This window comes from Limulus polyphemus, unplaced genomic scaffold (genome assembly GCF_000517525.1).
Source record: "Limulus polyphemus unplaced genomic scaffold, Limulus_polyphemus-2.1.2 Scaffold5659, whole genome shotgun sequence".
Taxonomy (NCBI): Eukaryota; Metazoa; Arthropoda; class Merostomata; order Xiphosura; family Limulidae; genus Limulus; species Limulus polyphemus.
Window position 1 is genome coordinate 1 of NW_013671269.1, and position 4832 is coordinate 4832.

The window sequence follows — 4832 nt, forward strand, 5'->3', positions numbered from 1 at the left end:
CTACATCGCCTCTCAAGAGGTATGTACCTTGTAGTGTCTCCTCCTCTCAAGAGGTATGTACCTTGTAGTGTCTCCTACACACCTATCAAGAGGTATGTACCTTGTAGTGTCTCCTCCTCCTCCTCTCAAGAGGTATGTACCTTGTAGTGTCTCCTATTCCTCTTCTCAAGAGGTATGTATCTTGTAGTGTCTCCTACACCTCATCTCAAAACGTATGTACCTTGTAGTGTCTCCTATTCCTCTTCTTAAGAGGTATGTATCTTGTAGTGTCTCCTACTCCTCCTCTCAAAACGTATGTACCTTGTAGTGTCTCCTATTCCTCTTCTCAAGAGGTATGTATCTTGTTGTGTCTCCTACTCCTTCTCTCAAAACGTATGTACCTTGTAGTGTCTCCTATTCCTCCTCTCAAAACGTATGTACCTTGTAGTGTCTCCTATTCCTCTTCTCAAGAGGTATGTATCTTGTAGTGTCTCCTACTCCTCTTCTCAAAACGTATGTACCTTGTAGTGTCTCCTATTCCTCTTCTCAAGAGGTATGTATCTTGTAGTGTCTCCTACTCCTCCTCTCAAAACGTATGTACCTTGTAGTGTCTCCTACTCCTCCTCTCAAAACGTATGTACCTTGTAGTGTCTCCTACACCGCCTCTCATCCAGAGTTCTTTCAGTCCATGACATTGAAGCAAACTGAAATAGTGACTGTCCAGGACCAGAACATCAGTATCATTGGATGGTATTACAATACATTGTGACATTTCTCTCTCTATTTTTTTTTATGAAACATGTCATAACCATCGGCTCAGGATAACTGTACAAGATAAGTGGTAGAAGTATTGATATTTCAACCTCAGCGGCATCTTATGTGCACATGGACGAAAAGGCTTAGGATTAACGTATAATCGCGTAATTTTCAGATACTGTCCAGAGAAAGATCAGCCAGTCAACAAAACTTACCGTCCCTTTATAATTCACTCAAAACTGAAAGCGTCCAGTGGCACATCGAGACTCAAACCTTGGATATTTCGATACGCTGCTCGGCACGCAAACTAGTAGCTCACAGCTGATCCAAAGAATAAATGTGCCATTATAGATGCTATAATACAGCAATGATCAATAATGGATCGAACGTGCTTTGAAAACACACGCTTACGGGATTTCATTGACCCCAATACCAAACCAACATCAAATATACACGAACTTCTGCCAGTGGCACTGTCTGCCAAGTGTATACTAGAGAACACCTGTTATGATCCGAGTTAAAATTAGCGCGTGCAGCTGGAATGATATACGATTATATAAACACATTCGTTTCTTAGAATCTGTCTTTTCACTTTATTGCAATGCTGAAAAATCTGACAAAAAATTAAAAAAAGAAATTTATTTAACGCAAACAAGTTTTAAATGGATTCTATTTTTATTGGGGTTACGTGGAAAACAAGACTACTGATACAGTCTTGCGTAATTTCTGTTAACCCTAAATCCAACGCAACGTAAGTATATGAAATCGATTTGTTCGTATGTTGGATTTCGCGCAAAGCTACTCAAGAGTAATATAGGCTAAAAGTAAGGCAGCTAGCCAACATTACCAACCGCCAACTCTTGGGCTACTCTTCTCAGATCAGATAGTGGGATTTGCCCTTAACCGTCACTCTTATAACGCACCCACGTCCCCAAATTGTTGCAAACCATGGAACCTCAGTTCTATAGTCTGGCACGCTGATTGGTCCATACGAAATCTAATTTGACGGCTTGCAAAAAAAACTACGGTCTTCACTAAAGTAAAATATTGTTAAAATTACAATATGTACCAGATGATAACCTCTTACGTTGAACGTTGTTTAACAGTGTAACGGGAAAGAAGCTACAGTACTATTTGCAGTTAATGATCTAGAGGAAAGTTATTCCTAGTTTCATTTGACATTGTAGTAAAAATACAAGTCGGATGTTAACAATACAAGATAGATGTAGCTCCAGTAATACTTGCAGTTAATAATGTAAAGGAAATGTAACTCCAGTACTATGAAGCGTTGACAATATAATGAAAATGTAGAGGAAGCATTTGTAGCTAATAATGCAAAGGAAATGTATCTCCAATACTATCTTTAGTTAACAATGTCACTGAAATGAGCTCTAATATCATTTAATGTTAATAAAGTTGTGGAAATGTATTCCGAGTTTTAAAATGAGATTGTCTTAAAAAACAGACAATCTGGCGAATAACTTATATAGTTTATAATATACAAGAAACATAACTTAAGTAATTTGTAGTTAATAAAGAAGTGAAAACATAGTCAAGTGTTATTTTAGTAGCCAATGATGTTCCAATGTGATCTACATGTAATAACATAGTAGTAACGTGGTTCCAGTATTATCTATACTGAACAATGTAGTGGTAATGTGGTTCCAGTATTATCTATAGTGAGAAAAGTAATGGTAATGTGGTACCAGTATTACCTATAGTGAACAATGTGGTGGTAATTTGGTACCAATATTGTCTATAGTCAACAATGTAGTGGTAATGTGGTTCCAGTATTATCTATAGTGAACAATGTAATGGTAATATGGTTCCAATATTATCTATAGTGAACAATGTAATGGTAATGTGGTTCCAGTATTGTCTATAATCAACAATATAGTGGTAATGTGGTTCTAGTATCATCTATATTGACCAATTTACTGGTAATGTAGTTCCAGTATTGTCTATAGTGAACAATGTAATGGTAATGTAGTTCCAGTATTATCTATAGTCAACAATGTGGTGGTAATGTGGTTCCAGTATCATCTATATTCACCAATTTACTGGTGATGTGGTTCAAATATTATCTATAGTCAACAATGTAGTGGTAATGTGGTTCCAATATTATCTATAGTGAACAATTTACTGGTAATGTGGTTCCAATATTATCTATAGTCAACAATATAGTGGTAATGTGGTTCTAGTATCATCTATAGTGAGAAAAGTAGTGGTAATGTGGTACCAGTATTTTTGATAGTAAACAATGTGCTGGTAATGTGGTTCCAATATTATCTATAGTCAACAATGTGGTGGTAATGTGGTTCCAGTATTGTCTATAGTCAACAATGTAGTGGTAATGTGGTTCCAATATTATCTATAGTCAACAATGTGGTGGTAATGTGGTTCCAGTATTATCTATAGTCAACAATGTAGTGGTAATCTGGCTCCAATATTGTCTATAGTGAACAGTGTAGTGGTAATGTTATTTAAGTATTGTCTATAGTGAACAATGTAGTGTTAATGTGATTTCGGTATTATCTATAGCCAATAGTTGAAATGGAACATGTTCTCAGAGAAATTTATCAGTAAAGTATGAATATAAATGACAATTTAGGGGCATAGTATATATATATATATATGTAAATGGTACTAGTCATAATAGAAATTTTTATTCATGATGTGGGAATTTTTTTTCCTAAAATGTTTTATTGGATGCTAAGATCAAGTATGAGTTGTTTTACGTGTACCATTAAGATATTTTCATGTTACTAGACTGTTTGCCCCTTTAACGTAGAGAAACTGCTGAAAAATTCTTAAATGAGGGATTTAATGCTTCTAACTATAACTATAAAATAAAGAGAACTAATATATTACTATATGTTTGTGAGTGAAACTCAGAGTAAAATTAATGATGTACCACTTCTGAAACTCAACACAAGTTCCACTATCAATAATCCTGGAACTGTGTGTACAAGATTTGTTTCAATTGTGTTCAGTGCTTTCCAAACACACAAAGTTAACAGAAACACAAAAAACACTAGCCCACAATTGTATTCACTCAACAGTTTTACTGCTGTAAGACATTCATAAGTTACTTTATGCCATAAATGAATTTACTTTATTTTTGATATTTAATACAAGATTTCACATCTTTGAGAGAACGAGCTGTAAGTAAGCCTAACCAGTTTCCTGCCGTATCATATCTGGTGATTAACGCCACAAGTACAATACAGAATGATAATAGTGTTTAGTATCATGTAAGCATTTAACACTCCCTCTTGGGTGCATGTTGACCTTGTGTTTGAACTCTGGATTTTGCTTGCTTAGTGCCAGGTTCAAATCTGTGTGATACCACAAAATATTCAGTGCAGTGTATGCTGTTGGGTCATTATAGGAGATACAGTCAATTCCTTAGTGTGGATGCTGGTGGTTGGTCAGTAGTTCAAAATTAGGGATGGCAACAGATAGCCTTAAAAGCTTTGTGAAAAATACATAATACAAGACCCTTATATATTTATAAGTAAAGAAAAACTTGTCAAAAAAGGAATTATATGTAGGGATGACATTTGCATCATCCTTCATAATAGAACAGGCACACGTTATAGTAGAATGCTAACAAAGAAAAATATAGTAAATTAAACTCAACTGGGATTGAATAGCTACATATATTCCTATATGTTAATTCTTGCCTGTGTTATTATATAGGGATGGTGCAGCTGCCATCTCTACTACCTTCTTTGCATTGTTTTTGAAGGATTGATATTAGCCATCTGTACATTTACTTCCTTTTTTGAAAAGTTTTTTTCTTTACTGTTTACTTGTTTTTTTTTAATACAGTGTTTCAACAAACATAGAAAGATTTTATTTATAACCAAGTTCTAAATACAATGAAATCTCAACTGTAATATTTATTGTTTTTCTATTATTGGCTGGTAATTCCTGTTTCACCCTGTACTTAAGTTTTTAAAAGGAACACCAAATGTCTATAGGAAAGCTAACTTCAAGGGGTAATGATAACATTGTTTACACTAGAATTATATATTTTTTTAAATTACTATTAGATAATAATAGTTATAAAAGCAGATACTCAGTTTGAAACT